This window comes from Gallus gallus, chromosome 13 (assembly GCF_016699485.2).
Source record: "Gallus gallus isolate bGalGal1 chromosome 13, bGalGal1.mat.broiler.GRCg7b, whole genome shotgun sequence".
NCBI lineage: Eukaryota > Metazoa > Chordata > Aves > Galliformes > Phasianidae > Gallus > Gallus gallus.
This window is the reverse complement of record NC_052544.1, coordinates 13211705-13232847: the sequence shown is the minus strand read 5'-3', so window position 1 is coordinate 13232847 and position 21143 is coordinate 13211705. Positions and strand designations below refer to the sequence as shown.

Below are 21143 nucleotides of genomic sequence, written 5' to 3'. Positions count from 1 at the left end.
GCACAGAATCAAGAAGTGGTCTCTGTCCAGAGTGGTTACCTTCCACGCAAACAGATAAGGAGACAGGTAAATACAAGAAAACCACAGACAAAGATGCTATTATATCACAAACTGTGATGTACGTACACTAATGTAATTGCAGCCAACTTATTTTGCAAACATCACTGGAAATTAGATCCTTAAGTATGAAAGTGTATTGTGAGGGCATCCTTCTGAGAGCTGATTAATAAAAGGACTTCTCCTAGCTATATTGGAATAAAACAATGTTTTTTCTCCTTGGGGGAGTTTTCAAAGTGCTATTCAGAAGTAGGCTCATTTTCCATAAAATTCATAAATGAACATCTGGACTTAAAATATTCTTTCATCCTTTGCACATCATTTTAGTACTTTCCCCTGATACACTTTTTGTCTTGCTGCTTGGATTTATTAGCTTCTAATTAATTACATTTTGTTTCTCTGTGGTGTAATCATTGCTTGGGTCAACATTTTCAAGGGGATCTCACAGCTTTATAAGAATGGTAATCAACGTGTTCTGATTATTATTTGCTGTGCTCTTCTTCCTTGTCTCCTCTGCAATGAATGCCAAGACATTTCTTCTAGCTTTCTGTGTTCTGCAAGTTCATTCAGGCACAGTGTATTTCACCTTCTTTTCCTCATCTGGGGGTTGCATATTCTCTCCTTTTAATTTACAAAAAATCTCTAATCTTTATATTGCCTTGAGCACACAAGAAGAGAGTCAGTAAGGAAGCAGTGATGAAGAATAGGCAAGATTTTTCCACTTACGCATTCAGCTAGTGGCTATACAGTTGGTTTGTACAAAGATATCTCCTCAGAACTCCCCCTTCTTTTATCACATGAGCAACAGAAAAGGCCTGTAAACCTGCAGAAGTTCACACACCAGGTTCCTGCAGCATTTCCTTTGCAAAGCAGATATTTACAAGCTCTGCAGAAAAGCACAGAAGGCAACTGTAAAACCCTCCAGCTATCCTATGAGATCTGTGGCCATGGTTACACAGCTGCTTTAATCCAGCATAAATCTAGTCTGCCGATGAAATGGGGTACTTCTAAATTCCCCTTTCGATGAAACTGCTCCTTCTCATTGCCTCTCTAACACCAGCTGTAACTGTCCCAGGATTGCACAGTGAGTCTGACAAGGGAATCAGCACAACTCCAAACTACTGCAGCAAATGAAAAAGAATATTCACTTCTAGTCAAATTATCTCCCTGATCTAAATCACTGCATAGCTCCAGAAGCACTAATACTGAAGAACAGTGGATATATGCAGCTGACATTGAAGAGCAGGGGCTGAAGATACTGCTCTATTTCACAACACCGAGCTGAAAGTCGGCTGAAAACAAGTATGAAGCTGCCCAGTCTTCTCTTTTCTGTGTCTGAAAACGCAGTTAGTTCCGTTAACAAGTTTCCAGCCATTAGTGTGTTCTTTGGGCTTCTTGTAACCAGCAGCTTGGACTCACACTACACTACTTTCTTGTAAATATAAGGAGGAAAATTCTTCAAACAGACTCAGCTCCTGGTAGACAGCTCCCAAGCAATGTGTGAACATGGCAGACTGCTCAAGACTCATCTCTCCCAAGGCATTCCCAAATGCAGGAAGAAGAAAGGCACTCACAGCCCTGTGCTATAGCTGATGTGTAGAACTTTCATAGTTCTGAAGAGCTTGAGCTTCAACCTCACTTCACTAGTCAGATGCAAGACCTGCATACGGTCGAGCAGGTCCACTCTGCTACACAGGACCAGAGAGGTGGCTGGACTACAAGACCAGCAACACAGAGGCACAGGGATAGAGCCAAGCCACATGCCTTGCTGTGCACAAGGTGAAGCTTCATAGGTTTGGCACAGACTCAGATAACTAATATAAAAAGACACTGTATTAACTTCTCATTTTTTATTTGCTATTTCCCCAACAAAATAAAATACTAAGTATGCCACCCAAGCAAGTGACAAAAAGCTGATACATAAGAAAGTGTACTTAAAAGGTTACTCAGTTCCAATGGCATTATATTGCTTTTGTTACCTTCATGGCCTAGAAAAGGTACAGAAACCATTAGCTTTGGTTGCAAGAAATATGGCTCTTTCCCAAATGAGAAACTGCAAGTGGTCAACCAGCTGTAACCCATCAACAGCAAACCCAGCTACTGCAAACAATGGTGGACAACAGAAATCTCCTCTAATAGCCAGAAAGAACCCTTGTTTGCTCCCTCAAAAAAAAAAAAATCAATAGGATCCTGCTTTCAAAGGATCAGAGCACAAGATTTAATACCAAAAGATAACCCATAATCTCATATTGACTAAAAGTCACTTTAAAAGCGATATCAATCATTTGCTCTACAAAATTAGCAAATATCATCATTAAAATGTCTTTGACCTTGCTCCCATTACCAGCAATGAAAACACTTCCTCTAAGTCTGTCTGTCACTAGGGTGCAACATCAAGTCTGCAATGCCAAATACTGTAAAAATCTTAGATCCAGTTAAGGGCAGCTTCATTTTCCTGCATATGCTCCATTCTATAGAAATGCTCAAGTCCAAAAACATTCAAGGTACCTCCACAGCATGAGCTCAGAATCTCAAAGCTCAGAAATACCTTTACTGAATCAAAGGCTCAGTGAAGTCCAATTGACCTTATGCGACTCTTACACATAGATTTTAACACCTTGCTGGAGTACAACCATATTATTCACAGGATCTATTTACTCAAAGAAAATCTTACAAGTGAAAGTTTTTGCTGATGTCATTAAAAATTGGCACTGAAAATAAGACATTCGAGATTTACATGGTCCTGTGGTCTACACTTGAAGTTGTACCCCATGCTGAAATAGTTAATAACTCAGTCTACAGAAGATATTTCCTATATTCTCAATTTTAATATCAGGAAGAAATATTTTGTCAGCATTTATGAGATCTACTCAGTTGGGGGTGCACAAGGTTAAGAAGCTCCAATATAAAGAATCTGCACTCAAACACATTGCTTCCATCTGAATTCTAATGCTTTGAGTAGAAAAAAACAATAAAAAAATCTTTCTGATAAAGTTTCCTTACATAGTTTATGTTATAATTCTGCTCTCTTCTTGTGCCTATGTACAAGGAGTTAATGTGTGCTATACAAGTAGTTACATAATTAAAAATTAACATAGCAGAACTTTAAAAATATGAAAGTATTTTTTAAATGTATAGCCACAAATGAATGGCCACAGTTGCCAGAATACAGGAAATAATATTAAAGTTAAAAAATGCATATATTTTAAAGCACTGAGATGTTACTGCTTCCCTGCTGCACCAACTCACAAAGCTGGCTAAAGAAACCTGGATAATTTTAAAGAGCAAATCTGGTGTTGCCCAGCAACAGCACACCCTGTTAGAAAGGATGCAGGATGTTGGAAGATTTAATATTAGGGAATTGTGCTTGCAAGGGGAAGAAGAAGAACAAATACAATTTATTCATACAACATCCATAAAATTGGAACAGCTTAAAAAATAATAATCAGATGAAGTGATCATCCTAATATTAATCTTTGTATAGTAGAGCTAAGTAAAAAGTTATTGCCTGGAACCAATGAGTTAGCATCACAGTTCATTAAATGGCATTGATGTTTGCACTGCCCTGACACAATATGATGAGAAAAGGCAGTGATTTTATGAGAATTTGAGAGTCATCTCAGAGCTGAAGACTTTACTTCTGGCACTGACTTGGATGAGTACTGCTAACATGAGAGCTGCATAGGAACATAGTCCTCCATGTTTTCCCCTGAGCTGGAGAGGACCTGATGTTCTCTGAGGAGGTTTCTTAGGCAATACATGTTTCACCTCTGCTTTGACTGCAAAACACCACCTCTCCTATTCATTTATTCTCAATCTGGAGCAGCAAGTTCTTTTTTGGGTTAAAAGATAAGTCATGTGATTTTATTTTATTTTTTGCTCTGGATGAACCCACCACAATGTTCTTTTGGGGTTAATACAGCACAAATTATGCTATTTGTATTACCCTCAAATCCTGAGATTTAAGGGTAATACAAACCCTGAGAACAGAGCTCAGGATGTGGGGCTGACTACAGGGCCTTTCTTCCTTCAGCTGCTCTGAAATGCACCCTTTTTAAATCACTTCCTTCTGCATAAACTCTTCTTGCTCCCCCTAGACATAGGATTAAGTGGATATTTGAAATGGGTTATAAAGTCATAACTGCATGACATTTTATCAGCTCAGTTAGAAAACACAGAAGAGAGATTTTCTTAGAAATAAACCATCAGTCTCTAAAAAGCATACCTAAAGAGATGGACACTTCTGCTGGTCAGAGTGCTGTTGAAACTGAACCATTTGGACTCATAGAATAAGTTTGAGTTGGAAGGGACCTTTAAGATCATCTAATTCCAACCCCCATACTATGGGCAAGGACACCTCCCTCTCTACCAGGTTGCTCAAAACTCAATGCAAAAACTTATGATTGATTGATTTCTGGTCTCCTAGTCCCAACAATACAAAAATTCAGCAACTGCTTTAGTCTTCTCTACATCCTAGAAGTAAATGTAAGAATACTTTGTTGTTTTTGCAATGTAAAACTCAATGTATTAAACAAGAGCAATACTACATTGCCTATTAAACAATTGGTTGCATGAGAAAACAAGTCTGACAGCACTTCTCAGAGAAGCCGTTCTCTGGGTGACTACCTTTGGTATGACCCAGCTAAACCCTCAGGGTGTCAGAAGCTATTTACATCAAATGACATCAAACTTTAGTTGAAAATACAAAACAAAAGCCCTTCAAGAACCTGCTATCCCAAAATGACAAGGAAAAAAGTGTAGAGTAGAATGAAAAAGTATAAATATTTCATAAAAATAAGCATTTCATTAAAAATTCATACTCATCATTTCTCTTCCATTCTGGGAAAGGGGTTTTAATTAAAATCTATAAAGCAAAAGTGTAAGGTGAAAGCCAGTGGTATCCTTGGGAGCAAAAATAAAACAAGAGCTAGAAGTAAAAAAAAAAGTCCTAGGGAAAATGTATGATCACAGGAATGCTGTGGTGAGGATCTGACCGCTCAGATTTCCCCATTTTTTTGTTTTTACTACATTTTCACTCTCAGTAGTCACAAAGATCTCAGCATGTTCCTCTAAGTGATGTTAGAATTTTGCTGAATCATTTTCCAAGTGTCTGAATGTGATTGCTGCAGTTTTCAGTGCTGCTGGAAGACTTCCTTACACCAGAACAGCACCAGGCCCTTTACAGAGTACTCAGCTATGCAGATCAAGGGGAAACTGTACTTCATTGAATGCCGATTAGTGCTAATATTTACTAAAGGAACTGTGAGGACATGGAGTTATGTCATAATTCAGAGTAAATCTTTTGAGAGGAAGTAGGAGAAGCTAAAATGTAACAATGCTGGAAAGTATTAGTCCATACTGTAAGTAGAGCTGTTTACTATCCTTTCCTTGGCCCTGGCTTTGAGAAGTATTTACTTGGTAGAAATGTAAAATAAATGTTCTTTAATACAAGTTCTTGCAATGGTTCTTAGCTACATAGTTCTGGAAGGACAACTGTGTGGTGTCTTTGTGATTGGTTTCCTGACCTGTGTCAGAGATAGCAACAATGGGGATGAAGGCACTGCAGAAGACGTGAGGTTTTTCCATGGATGTTACCATGCTAAATTCCAGCTGTTCAGAGTCTAGTTCTGGCTCTTATGAAAAAGAAACCATTTCTTTTTGGATGAGAAAGGCTTCTCTGAAAATGTAGAGTGGAGTTGCTGCAGATTATGTAAACCACAAGATAAACAAATGGCCTAAGACTATCCCAAAACTACAATTTTTGCTAGAAAGCTTTTGAGTAATCATAATCTCTTTGAATTCATTGCTAAACCAACGACTTGGAAGTCTACCCATGGCAGAGAGTTTTAACTAGTGCACGTGGGTTACAGTTTAGAAATTCATATAGTAAGACAAATATTTTCCAAATTTATTTTAGCTGCAAAGGTGAAATATCTCCAAAATGAACTAAGTAAAAACAGAGAATGGGGAAAGGTTGGATGTGTTCTATAACAGACACCTCAGAAAAAGCAGAAATAGGAAACCTAGCATCACTTCCTTCAACAGAAATGGACTTTTAAAAGTATTTGTTAAACTGATGAGTAAGATTTCCATAGAAAAACTAAAAAGTGATGTTTCAAAGTAATTGTTACACAATGTATCAAACCAAGATATTTTGTTGTGCCACTTTCTTAAAAAAGGAATGCATTTCAAATACGATCTTCAATTTCTTATAGCTTTATACACTTGTTTGAGTAAGTCGGTTCTGACTTCCTGATGCTTCCATTACGTTTTACACAAGCAATCATTTCACAGCAGGTCACGAGATAAGGGAGTCAGATTTTGACTATGTCTTCCAATACTGAACTGAATTAGCAGTTGCTCATGTTCATATTCCTCAGCCATGCAGTGGATTGGCATAACTGAAACATGCAGGTTTCATCAGAGGACTTACAATTGATATGACCAGAGGAAGTCACTGATGCCAGGTATCTGCTCCATGAGTCCATCATTACCATTAAATGAGTCCAGCAAAATCTTACCAGATACCCTGAGTGAAAACATATCCTTAAAATTCAGCAAGTATTTACCTAACAGGCCAGCCCGCATTCTTCTAATCATTCAGCAGAGACTAAAGGATGTTTTAGCTTCAATTCTGAACACATTTTAAGTTTTAATCTGCTTCAGAGCAATCTGTGTGTGATGAAAAAGGTGCTTGTTGCCCTTTTCAGTTTATAATGTCACCAGAAATTAGGTCTGTTTAACAGATGTGGAATTCATCATTCCAGCCTTTAACTTGCATTAGAGAGTCACCTTTTTGATAACTGATCCCACTGTGTGTTGTATTCACTGCAAGTACCAAGGGAAGTCACATAAAAACTATTTGTTTTGACAAAAGCTCCGTCTTCCTTATAACTAAAGAAGTCTCTGTAATACCACATTTATTAGTAGTTTATCAAATTAAAGCTCTTGCAAGCAGTATAAAGTTAAATTAGAAAGTGTTGCACTTTAAAACCCAGATCATCAGCTGAACCATTATCTGAGTGATCACAGCTCACTGGAGCCAACAGCAGCCAGCCACCTCTCATCCTTGCAAGAGCCCATCTAAACACTAAGAGATGCCTCATTTGTCTATTTCTCAGTATCCAAGTGCCTTTTACACTGAGATATGACAGGCTAGATGATTGAACAAAGGACAATTAAAATCCATCACTTTGTGATAAGCAGGTACACTACAAACTAACTCCCATCATTTCTCTGCCTGAGTTTCCCATCTATGAGTTAGGAAAATTAGGAAGGAAACAAATTATGCATGGTATTCTTAATTAGCCAAGGCCTTGATCCACACACTTCATTTTTTCATGAAAAACATTTAATACCTTTACTCAAACCTGTTATCAGCACCACTGAATTTGATACGAACCCACAAAGTTTTTCTTTCACATTGACAGATTGAGATGCAGCGCTGCCCCATGAATTCTTGCCGTTCAGTTTCTTGCTACTTATCCCAGCACCGTGAGAAAACTGAAGATCGTTTAAGAAGGACTATGCACATCTATGCAGAAAAATCAAGGTCTAGACCAGGCAATAATACAATTTTTTAGTTTCAGAGGGGAGTCTTAAAATATTCAGTCATTACTCACTGACACCAAGGACAATTGTTTCCCTAGATTCTTTGAAAGTAGGGCAGACTCATGCTAAACCTCTTGTAGCTGAGGGTATTCCAGTAACACATAGGGTGACCATATTTAAACCAATGTGATTTCCTCATCAAGTTCCCTTACCCAGTTGTACAGCACAAGAATCATTAGATAGGAGCGAAGCAAGTCTGATATATGAAATATTTACATAAAAGCTTTGGCCAAAATAATGTATCCTCAACTTACAAAAGCAAATTAGTTCTTTTCTTCTACTTCACTGCATTTCATTTATATGTATACCAGGCTTTTGCATAATAATCATAACAATTCCCTCTGCTTTGTGAAATAAGCATTAATTCAAATGAAATAACATCAACCTACAACCTCAAACTGAACACAAAAATGAACAAAATTTAGTGCAAGTCAATTCCCACACACTTACAAATTCCCAAGCACTTTCAGCTTTCCATTTCTGTGAAGTTGTGATTAGTCAGGAAAATAAACTAAATTTAAACAATTTCAAGTCCTGTAACAAACCAGGAAGCAATTCGAGAATAGTACTCAAGACTTTTTCCAGGCAAGTGAGAATACTGTGTAGCTGATACTTCATCATTCACTTTCTTACTTTTTTCCTTTTATGATAGGTGGACAAACAGAACAGCTGGCTTAATCCTACTCCCATTTACATTCATTTTAACACAGTGCATCAACTACCTTCAGTGTAGGGATTTTAAAAGCATCACAGTAACATAGCCTAACACTTTGAGTTAGTTTATTCATTTACTGCAGATTAGGAACAAATACAAGTGTTGGAGTTCTACAGTAAGGAAAACTAATGCTCTGATTTACATGCATTGAATAGTTGTTTCTGCGTTATATACCAAATAAAATTTAAAAAAATGGATATATTTCTAGGAAACTGCTAATGGTGAGCCCAATTACTTTTTTTAAAAAAACAGACTAAAACTGCTGTAGCTGTTTGAAATGCAGCAAGAGTTCGATTTTGACACTATCTTTTTCCCAGACTCAAGTATCATTGACTTGATGAGGCTTTTTGTCTAGATCTGTCTCCAAAGTCAGTGCCTGCATAACACAAAGATTCTAGAGGCATTCATATCACATTCATATCAGCTCTGTACTAAGCCAAGAGGTCAGTCTCTACAGGACACATGTAGTTATTTAAGAGGGAGAGAAAGCAAAATTCTGAGGGTAGTTCAGATGAGGAGTGTGGTCCTAACTCACCTTTAACCCTCTGGAGGAAGAGATGGCTCTCTTGCCCTGCTCCCTTTCCTTTTGTAAGATCATAAGAGTGTACAAAAGCCACCCCTAAGCTTCAGGGTGCATACTTCCATACCCTTTCTAGTTGTCCAGCCTTCCTAAAAGTAGTGATTTAAGGGTGAGTAATGGAGACCTTAACTTGTAAGCCTAAAGAACACATTAGAGAGTTCACAACAGTTTTTCATAGTGCAGTAATTTCATATGGACAGGAAATTGTATGATGCAGTTGTACTCATAAGAGAACACAATATAAGACCTCCTCAGACTCTCACATTGCTTCACCCAGGTCCTCTCAGCTCAATAAAAACCAAACCATTCTTCCCATTGCCCACCTACCACATCACTTCTGCCAAAATTGCAAAGAGCAAAAGCTGCTTTTAGCAGTGAAACTGCCCCTTTTTTCTCATTCCAGCTGGGCCTGTCTGTACTTGCTGCCATGACTGTTGCTCTGACTTTGTGCCTAGTATAGAAACAAATAAATTTATAGTCCTGTAAGATATACCTCTTCTCAAGGGCTTTCATTTTCTGATTCACAAGAGTGTATTCAGGCTCTCAGAAATTGCTACAATGACTGGGACCCCTGGTAAAAAAAATCCAGTATTTCCTTGACAATTTCTGTTATATCTTCTGCTCTTCACTTTTTTTTGAAAAAATAAAGTATGATTGTGTTCAGGTTACCAATTAGAAAAAACATGTCACTTTTCTTCTCAGACAGGATAAGAGTGAAAACATCTTTTCTTATAAAAATCAAGCTCTACTTGAGTCTCTTTTCCAGAATAGCAGTGAGGTTTGTGTATACGCATCACTGTAATAATGTCAAAGTTCAATCATACGCAGAGTTTATTAGATTTTCTTTTATTCGTTCCCTTGAATTATTCATTGACTATCTATAATTTCCCAAAGAATAATTTCATAAAGTGCTGTAGCAATAAAACTCTCCATATATAGCACACCAGTGTAGATGGTATTTATGATGTACTCAAAGAAAGATCAGCTTGTTACATTAATCATGTAAAAGTATTGAAAAATTATATTTAATCATTTCTATTTGAAAATAAAACCTACTCAGAGCTTTAAAGCTTGCATGAAACCTAGAATTAAATTTCATACATTTCCTGCAACAATATACATAATTATTCAATACTACCAGCTTTGTCTGGTGTACAGTAATCTCTCATCTCATTTTCTCTGAATTACGTGCTGTATTTAAACTCTTTGATTCGGTACTTTTTGCTTAGTACATTCACATTTAAGAAGGAGGAACAGGAAGACACAAAGCCCTACTTTTTGGTCAAGGTAAGCTGGCAAGGAATAGCAAGATGTCTCCTTCCTGAACCCTATTTTTTGATTCTGGAGACCATCAGAACCCAATGGAACACCAACATTATAGCCTCTGCAATGAGAAAGCATACACACTGAACACTGATGCTGGCAAAATAGAGTGCAAACTGTGTTCTTCAGGAGTTCCACAGACCTCCTTCAGGGTCATCTGCAATGCTTCCTGTCCATTCAGTGACTGCATGAAGGGAGCAAAGATGTGGCTTACTGCAGTTTGCCGCTAGAAGTCTATTGACATAAAATGTAAGCAACCATAGAAGAATTGGTAAGTTCCTTTGACACCCAGTCAGAGATTGAATGTTTCCCTACATTTGACTTCGGAGAGCACCAAGTCACATTGCATTTCAATTTGATCTTTCCAACAACTAAGCTTTCCAGACTTTGCTATCCTCTGCTTTTACAAAGTCAAGGCAAACAAGTCTGAAGACACAACTCACTCTTCAACCAGCCAAAATGCAGAAGCTCTACAGAGTACTTCTGTAGTGCTCACATACACTGTGAGTCAAACCATGCTGACCTCTTTCAGGTGTTTGAAAAGCTAAATACAGTGTACCAATGCACACAGCATTCATTACATGAAACGCAAAACGAGCGACCATATTCTTGATGAATCAGTATACTGCCATAAAGCTTTACCTGTGCCAGGGCTGCAGGATCATTCCATACAGTCAGTTCTTGAAAAGCTGGAACCTGCAAATTAATAAATATGTAATTAAAAATAAATCTATGAAGAGATAACAATGCCTTTATCAACTCTAATAAATGTATGCTTATGGAATACATAAACCTACAGATACATAAATGAAAGCTTTTTTCTTCATTTCTTTAGGGTTCCTGTGAAGGATTCAAAGAATAAATAGTTGATATAATACCACAGTCCTCATCTTCCAGCTTTGAAATTAATAACTTATTTGAAATATCTCAGTCTACTGTATATGATCCACCCTGTAGCATTTCAGATGATTTTGACTCTTCATGCAGAAACCTTTTAGCTAATCATTTTCATCTCTATGTGTCAATAAATCTTGCATCTCTAGGGCAATGACTTTTACTCAGCAAATGTTAAGCAGAAATAAAACTGCCCAGAACACTCTAAGCATGAGAATCTCAATAAGAATTTAGCAATATATTGATCAACTTCTCCCCCTTCTGACTTTTCATTACTATGCCACTTTCACCTTCTGAATCAATAAGATAAAAAGCTAAAATAACATGTGATTTATAGGCTTTAGCTAGTCCTACTCAAATGATTTTTGAATGGCTTCTTCACAAACATCAAGCTCAAAAAAACATTCATAACACTGAAGATGCAAAAAAATGGACAACATACTCTTGAATGGAAGAGTTGGCAGTCACAGACTAACAGTAAGTGACCTCATAAGTAGTGACGGAATAAAAAGGAAAAATTAGAAAACTGAAAAAAATGAACAAAACATCATGAAAAGCCATGTTTCCACGGTTTTCTAAGTGTAACATATTTTAATGCCTTGCATTTTCCTCTTCCTCAGAGGAAATAATTGTAGCATTAGCTTCCTCTGAAACATCTCTGTTGCATTCTCCCGTTTACTTCCTGCAGCAGAACAGGGATCACTGACGACATATCATTGTGCAAATCAGAGAAATTAATCTATTCCAGTCCTACCAAGTATCAGTAATGAAGACAGCATTACCACAGATGTCTTCAGAAAGCATAAATGTGATTCTAGCAATATTACAACTGACAGCAAGAAGAGTACTTGAAAACAAAAATATCTTACTATTTACCAAAGTCAGTAGGGAATCATCCATTCTCTTACAGAAGTATTGGCATCTCATGAAAGACTTATTTTCATATGATAAAAGACATCTGGGGACCCATTTTTTTTTTAAACAAATTCTACCAAATAAGTAGTTATTCACAACTGTCTGCAATTAAGAAATGCATGGCTACTGACTGCAGCAAGACCTTCTCCATATAACTCAAGGAAGCCAGCAATACAGATACACATCTTTTGATAACCGCTGTCACTTATACTTCTAATTTACATAGTTCAAAGTGTCTTTGAAAGTTTGTTAAGGAATTATTGTACTACTTGATTTGTTGCAACTACTCTAATATCACATTGTACTGGCACTGGCATATTTCTAACTCCTCTGTGAGTTCATTCTGTTCAGCTAGCGGAAAAACCTAAGCCAGGTTAAAAAAAACAAACACTACAGAATAGTGAAAACCATCAGTAAGAAAGGACAAAAGCATCAAATTCCATACAGTGCTAAGAGCCAAACTTTCTGCTGGAGAACTGAACAGCTGGTACAGTTGGTTGGTGGCACTGAATATCACATATAGGACATTAAGAGACTTTCAGGCTAAAATTCAGAAGACTGTTTATTTGGCTGATGATGAGTTGGAAAATACATCAGAATTCCTTGTGTTGCTTATCCTCCCCATGCCCCCTTAGTCACCTGCTCCTGCTGTATCTACCAGTGGCTGTATTTTATTTTTTTAACATAAGCCACTGTAACAGAGCAAGGTTGGAGAGTTACTATGCATTCTCTTTCTACACATGAACTCTTCCTCCAGGCTTTTCTCAGAGTTGGATTATCAGCTTCTTGTCTAGAAAGTTTTAGCTTTCCATTCCATTTATGTATCCCTTTCTCGTCTTGTTATCACATACACACTCCCCTCTTCCCAGCATTCTTCACACTAATAACACTCCAATATTAGTTTATTATGAAGGTTTTCAGCTTTTTTTCATTTATGGAAGTATTCCACACAAGGGGTGTAGACTCCAATAGAGTAAGTTTCAGCATAGCTCAAAGAGGCTTTTTGTTTTAGTTGGCCCTTAGAATAGCCTACAGAAAACAGAGTCCGCACACTGCCAACTGAAAGTATAGACCTATATTACTGACACTGAAATGCAAAAACAAGTATTTACCATACGATCTCACTTTGAGAAAGAATTAATTCACTTCCCTTGCTATCTTCCCTGCTTGCCTCTTCCCCTACCAGAAGAAGTCTCCAAACACAAAGACTGATTTCTTATCTTCTTTCAGAATCTCCTGAAAATAGTTAACCAGAAAAGAACTAATAAAGCTTTCTGTAAGCCATTAGTAGTTATGTTAGACTTCTCTAGGGGCCATTGGATTATTTAATGTTTGCCTGGATATGACTGAAATGTAAACCCTCAGTACTTATTTCTACATACTCCCCCACCTTTCTTCAAACCGTAAGAGCTACAACAGACATCCAATTTAGAGAATGGCTACATAGGACAGTACCTCAGAGATACATGGGGGGGAGGCAGTTTATCTGTAAATCTGTCTGAAAACAACTGAGCTCAGACAGAAGTTGATAACCTGCAAATCCATCTGAGCTATAACAGGAACCATATGACTGACCATTCTCTGTCACAAAAAAGTTATTATGAGTTCAGGGAGATGTATTTTCTTTCTATTTCAGAGCAGACCTACCTGAGCAGGTCATGATCCAAGATTTACACTTCTACAGTTAATGTAAACCTCAGAGTGACAAATCAAAAAGAAACAAAGAACACTCCAAAGATAAGCTGATTTCTTCCACTCCAAGAATCATTTTCAGAACCCAACAGATGTTAACCCTGTTTGTCCTAACACAACCTAACACATCAACAGAACACGTACCAACAGTGTCATTGTGTAAAGATTCACAAAGGTCCCCCAAGGCATTCTTCCAGCAGCACTTCATGTGAACCTGTATACTAGTTCATTAATTTGGCTAGTTATCTGTTTAGGAAAGACCAGCAATGCTCTTTATTTATTCAAGGTAGAAATGAGAAGATGACCTTAGAGTTGTTTTGACTGTCTTTAAATAAAAACTTGAGTATATTTTCCAGCCTGTCTGGTACCAGATTTCAGCTGTGGTTTACATTAGTACTGAAAACATCCAATTAAAAGAAAAAGATTTTGGTACTCCATTTTTTTTTTTTAATAACAGAGGTGATCCGATGCTAATAAATACAACAAGTGATAACATTTAACACGTCTGTCTCAGAAGCTGAACTTCTCTCAGTTCTGGGTGCCTTGAGTATTTTTCAAGGTCATACTGTAAATTCAGAAACTTCACCATAATAAAAATGCAAATACTTAGTTTGATGTAGAGTCATTCACAGATTACACCCATAATATCTAACAAATGGAAATCATGTAAATGGCTGTGACAGTGGACTTCTTAAAAATGTAAATTTAGGTACAGTTTTAGCAAGAGATTGCATTTTATTGACAAAAACTACAAAGTTGAGTTGTTCCCTGTGTGTATCCCTTCTACAAATTAGGAAAAGGAACACTAATTAGAAATAACCCTGCCAAGGACAAATGTCAAAGAAAAGCAGGAAGAAGGTTTTTTTCTCCCCCAGTAGCCATATGAGCCCATTTACAATGACATAGACTGTGCTCTTATCTCCAGATAGAGATAAAACATTAATCTGTTTTGCAACTATTTGTTTACCACATAGTTAAAAATGATGCTGTGGTATTCTCTAAGCACAATGGGGCTGCATAAAGCCTGCTGCTTGTTAAACCAGGATACCCTTCCAGTGCATAGAATACACTTCACACTGACTGAGCTGCAGTGAAAAAACAAGCTTTGGTTCACGCAATGTTGTTGCCTAATCTCAAGATCTCATAGTAGAAAATTGAGTATCTGTTTGAGGTTCTACTCCCCTCACAGTTATTTAGTAATAAAGTCTTAGCAGGCAAACACCTAGAGCCAAACAGAAAGCCACAATGGTGTTCTTAGTACATAGAAGCTTCTGGGCTTTGTGGTCTCCTTGCTAATTATGATTCAATACATCTGTTAGCTGTGATCTTCAGTGTCTTCCACATCTGAATAATATTTTCTGACATTTAAGTCAAGCTAAATATGAGAGTGTCAGTGACAGTAATGAACTCTATGCTCAAAACTACATTAAAAGCAGGTTTCCCAGGTTGACTTTCATAAATTTCACTGCAAACATGGACCTAGCAGCAGAACTGGATCTTTTCAAGATACACCATGCCTGGTGACAGCATTTCAAAATTAGGTTAAAAATCAAATGCATCGGGGAAAATAAATACATGTAAAAACCTGTATGTTATATGCTATTTCACAACACAATGCTTCTGAGAAGTACAAAATAGGTTTTGCCATTTATAAGACAGAAAGTTTTGGAAATTCTGGCGTTCCTATTTCCTAATATTTCTTACTATCATCACCATGAGGAAAAATGAGGTTTATTCTTTTGTCCTCTACATAAGAAGCAACACCAGAAATCAAGCAGCTCACTGCTCAATTTCAGACCTAAAACTGAATTTAAAAGGAAAATATTAAGTTATATTAAATATCAAAACTCATACATCTATCAATCCAGTCTATCCAGGTGTCTCTATAGTGCCCCTCTCCCCTCAATCAAATCAATACACAATGGTGAGAAGCATAAATCAATCATACAATAAAAAAATTAGAACTTCTCTCTACTATTGTACAGTGCTCTATTGCTCCATAACTGCTGTCACAAATCCAGAATATGTTCAACACACCATCAGAGCCATTCTGTTCAGGACAGATTTTTGCTGTCCTTTCTTACCCTGGGACTGACCACATCTACATCATTTCACAGACTCCCACAGACTATGCAGCTCAGCCTGTATGAATAACAGATAACTAGAATCCTTGTTAGAAGAATTGTGGTAAGTAATTTTCCACTGTTAACAAAAGCTTATAGCAAAACATTTTCATTATGATCGTGTTTGGATAACCTTAGCTGGAAGCACTCCAATTTATCAGCAGCATTATACTATACATAAATATATTTTTTTATTATTATTATTATTTTTCCTCTCATCGGTAGCATTAAATACATACACACTTGCCCAAACCACATTAGCCCAGATTGTGCCAGGCATGATATATCCATTCAATGATAAAATAAAAAGTCCCCATTCCAAAGAGCCTACAGTCAAAGCAGAAAGAGTAATAGAAGATGATGACTACTTCACAGAAAGAATACAAAGCTGCAATTCATAATCATAAACAATTGGTGTTAGGATACAAATAAGCTATCACAGCTATGGAAACAGACAAGGATCTCTGAAGTCCCCTCCAGCCTCAGCCATAAGGCTCCTTATGAGTAAGAGGCACTATGGCTTTCTACTGTACTGTGGCATTTTTAAATCAAGTTCTACTTTGGTTACACAAACATAACATTTTCTCCAAAAGTAAAACTATTCTTCTGACAACATACTTAGTGACTTCTCAATTCAAAACTAAACTGCAACAACCCAAGGCTGCCTTGATATCCAATTTACTCATCTTTTCCACCAGCAAACCAGATTTTCTCCTTCATCTGAAACTGAAGATGAATTTCTTAGAAACATAATAAAAATTTACTGTTCAGACTGAGATTCACTGATCCTGAGAATGGACACCTGATGGACAAGAACTAACATCTTTGGAATATTTGGAGATTACTCAGGAGTTCCAAGGCAGCAATGCTAACACATCAGTATGGTACTGTGAAGGAAAAAGGTTTTTATTCTCTCACTATTTACAGACTGACTATGCCAACCCTGAAATTGTTAAAAAAGGAGAGCCTCAGTATTATGTGAAATGCAGCACCTCAAGAGGCCTTACACCCTAAACTGCTATAAGACATCAACTCAAGGGAGATCAATAGCAACATATTCTGGCAGCACTGGAGTCTGGAGCTTATAAAATCCACCAAAATCACAACTTGAAACCATAACTGACAGAATAACAGAAGTTCTGTTACTCTTATTATACTTTTCCAATGAACATAAACCAAACGAGTTTATTTTTAAAACAATGAAACTTCAACTTCATCATTCATTACTATTTTAAGGCCTTGCATTTCTCTTCTTCACTTCAGTCAAGAGGGGCACATTCAGATGAGAATTTGTGGGTTTGTTTTGGTTTTTAAGAGGGGGGGAATTATTCACATGGTGGACAAGAAAGTTCTGCAGCATTCAGTGCAATGTGTAAAGCCTTCTCAAATTAACAGAACAAAGAAGAAAAGAAAAGATGGCAAGACACTGTGTCCGTGGGATACAGTGGAATATCAATTACTGCTCCCTATTAACATCTTCTGGAGATGTCTTTGTCTCCCCACCTGCACAACATAGCAACCCAGCTACAGGTCTCTTTTCTTTTCACACAGCTCAGAATTTCAAACAGGTTTTACCTAGAAAGATGAACAATCTCTATTTAATTTAATTAAAGGCATTAGTACACTTTTTAACTGCTACCTTAATTATTAGCAATTAGGGATCCTTCACCATTTGACAAACCCTGCAACTTTCATCTCTGCATGTTTGAAAGTACACCTCTGAAACAGAGGTCTTCTTTATAAAAAGGAACCCCCCTTGAGAGGTGGTTTGAAGAAATGTATATTACATGAGGTGTGGTATCAAAAGAGATTTGCTGTGGCATACATTTCTAGTCCACACCACCTGTAGCATGCTGAATGTATTCTGCATTATTAGACCCTTTGATTTTTTTTCCCTACTTGAAAAAGTTACAGTTTTCCTGGTTGCTCCATCAGAATCCCAGAAAGTTGCATATGCTCACACAGCAGCATCTTCAGCACTCAACATTAAAACTGTGAGACAGAAACTCACACAGACAGAGACTCTAAATAGAATAAATTCTAAAGAATACTCACTCAAAGTCTTTGGGGAAGTCTTACTTTTAGGCATGAATAAAGCAATAGAAATCACAGAATAGCAGAGTAGCTATGTCCTAGGCTGCAGCAAACAAGAACAAGCATCTGCACAAGTGCAACAGCTGTGGGCACAAAAATAAAATAAAGAAGCTGCTTACCTTTGGAAGGCCTCAGGTACACAGGGATCTCCAGCAAGATCCCCTTCCCTCCACTGCCAATCCTTAAATGAGGTCTGGGAATGGGTGGATCCTGGCTCCACCCCTTCCAATCACTCAGGTGCATTGCATTGCATACACCTGAGCTCCCCTGGGTTGGCCCTGCCTTCCCACCAGCTGCTCAATCACTGGTTTAAGCTGGGACATAACATTTCTGCTACAGCATGCAAGGTTCAGCTTATACACAGATCATATTTTCCTTTTATTCTCTTTTACTAAGAGGCTACTTCAGATGCAGTTTCTAATTACAAAATCCCTACTATATTGGCTACTAGAAGCTTTTAGGATTTATTAAGACAATGACTCTACTTTCTAATTATGGCTCCTTTTTCTCCCTACACGTTTATAGCTGGTATGATGCCAGGAGCTTCTGTGTTTGCCAAAAGATAGGAGGAAGGATGTTTAAGGTAAAGCACTCCATTAGTAAGTCTGTCATCTGCTTTGCTAATCTGCCATGTGGAGTCTCCACGGAGAGCTCAGGTCAGGCAGAAAACTGGGGGTTGAACAGGACATGCATATCGTGAGTAACTCTTCCGACACACCATCTGGAAAATATGAGATGTTTCAGTACATTAAATCAGAAGGGAAACGATTTACTTCTGTTTTATTAGATTTCTGCCAACTCAGGGCACTGAAGTGGTTCAGCAATCCAGTGACCAAGGGGCTTGGGGAAAGGGTTTGATCAGAGGCAAAAGACAGCAGCACCTCAGCCAGCAGCTGGATTGCCTTTGGCTGCTATAAAGCTACAGTTCTGAATTCCTGCCATTTTTTACCTTTGATTGGCTTATCAAGAGGTCAGACAGGGAACAGTGTTGTTGTCAGGATCAAGAAGTAACTGATGTTTCCATTTTGATCTTGAAGTGGGGAAGGGCCTTCAGTGAAATTATCCTAACTTGTAATGTGAGGAGAAACAGAGAAGGTAACAGAGTCACATGCCTTTGTTACCCAATAGTTTATGTTTCTCTTTGACTCTTTCAATAAATAAGGTGCTTTTGCACATCTGTTACGCACTTCATTTTTTTCTGTCTCTCCAGAAAAAAAATCCCCATTGAATCAAAGGGATTGGGAGTTATCCCTAATTGTGGCAAACAAAACGCTAGCTGAAACTCTGCAAGGATAAAAGAAGGAAGAGATACATAGAAGAGACTGTTTTTGTTGGTTTTTTAAATAAAAATCTAGCCAAAGATGTATTGACTTCCCTTTTGTTTTAAGCTCTCCAGTATCTTACCAATTAACATGCAGTGACATTCATAAAACAAGCATAAAACTGAGACAATCGAAGGCAAAATAAAGGCAGGAAATCACACTTCTCAATGCCTCCTGCAATCTCTTTCAATAGTTTACTGCATCTAAGATGTGACTTAGTTATAAGATCTTTATTATTTGTGAAGAAGACTTAACCATAAGCAGCCTGTGCCACATCCTCCCCTTGGGCAAACAAGAGCAGCATCACCAGGATTGTAAGCAAGTGTCTAAATGTTCTTTGGTATATTACATAGGAAAAAAAAATACTATTCCTATGGAAGAATAAACATTGCTTAAATGTATTTTAGGTAACTTAAAATCCTTTGTCTAAATTCTCCTCCTATTCTTACTGAAGCAGCAAAGCAGTCTGTTGTCTGATGTGCACAGTACCTTACAAAAATGTAACCTCCTCTACAACACCCCATTTTTATCATACCACTATTTTGTAATATTAAAATACATTTCTATTCATTCATGTTGCTTCAGTGAACTTGCAAATCTACACAACTTTTCATAAAACGACTGGCCTGGAACATTGCCTTCCAACTCCTGCAGACCTTCATGAAAGATCAGAAGGCACTGCTGTAGGTGACCTGGAACACCTCTGGGGATGGAGCACCCACAGCTTCTCTGGACAGGCTGCTCCAATGCCTCACCACCCTCCGGGTGAAAAATTTCCTCCTAATATCTGATCTGAATCTCCCCTCTTTCAGCTGAAAACGGTTCCATTTGTCCCATCGCTATCAAACTCTGTGCATACAGTAGATTGAGGCCAACACAAAAATTCCAGTATTTATATGCCCTACTGGGAAGGTGACACCTTGCTGTTTCCCAGGTAGCCTCACAACACATTTGCTCGCAGCGTGTCCTTGCTGTGTGTTAGAAGCTGTTCCACGAATACAGCGGTGCTGTAGCGTCACCTAGTGGAAAGCTCTTCTTGCTGCCCGTTCTCATAGTACTAACAAATAATGTGTTAAGTAACAAAAAGCTAAATTGATGTGTACTTCTTAACTGTATTCTGACACTCCAGATTGCAGTCCACTGCATGCCTGCTATGGGTCTTTTATTTCCTTTACTTTGCTAAAAAGCAGGTGATAGTTTAGAGTAGAACAAGAGCAGGACTACTGGTCTGTTAAGAACAGTGGTGAAATATCAACACCTGCAGAAGTGGAAAATAAAAATGAACCCACTTTCAGAGCTAAAATTGCACTGTTAGTCATGCATAGTGTCTGTCTTTCCTTCAAGACCAAAATAATGAACAACTTAATTATTTTTTTAACTGTGCTTAAAGCTCTATTCTCTGTAAACTGCATCCTCTGTGGCTATTTCTCTACCATGTACATTGATTTTTTTTTTAATAGTAATATGCAGAAAGATGATCTTTCGTTTACTGTTTTTACATAGAAGTTAATTGTAAGGCAGTACAGGGAAGTATGATGCATTGTTACATTATTGGATCAACATGATGAGAGGTGGACAGGGGTCTTTGTTTGCTTTTACTTTCAGTCACAAAACTTCCATATCTCGTTCTTTAGCTGTATTGAATAATGAAATTATTTTGAAACTTGCAATTCTGTTTTGCCAATACTGTCCTCAGTCTTAATATTGCATAGAGAGTGGAGGCTGAAAATCAGCATCAGGTCTTACTCAAGTCATGCAGAAGTATACTCCTGTAAGCAGCAGCAAGGTAAGAACCTGTGAAGCTATTGGATACAGTG

The 21143-nt window shown here is 37.6% G+C and overlaps 1 protein-coding gene across 1 annotated transcript in view; it reads right to left on the bottom strand.

Annotated features, from left to right (window-relative positions):
- ADAMTS2 (ADAM metallopeptidase with thrombospondin type 1 motif 2) overlaps positions 1 to 21143 on the bottom strand; it is a 236217-nt gene that overhangs the window by 211179 nt on the left and 3895 nt on the right. Inside the window, exon 2 of the mRNA XM_040647190.2 lies at positions 10929 to 10982. The gene's annotated coding sequence lies outside the window, so the exon portion shown is untranslated. The remainder of the gene's footprint in view (positions 1 to 10928; positions 10983 to 21143) is intronic.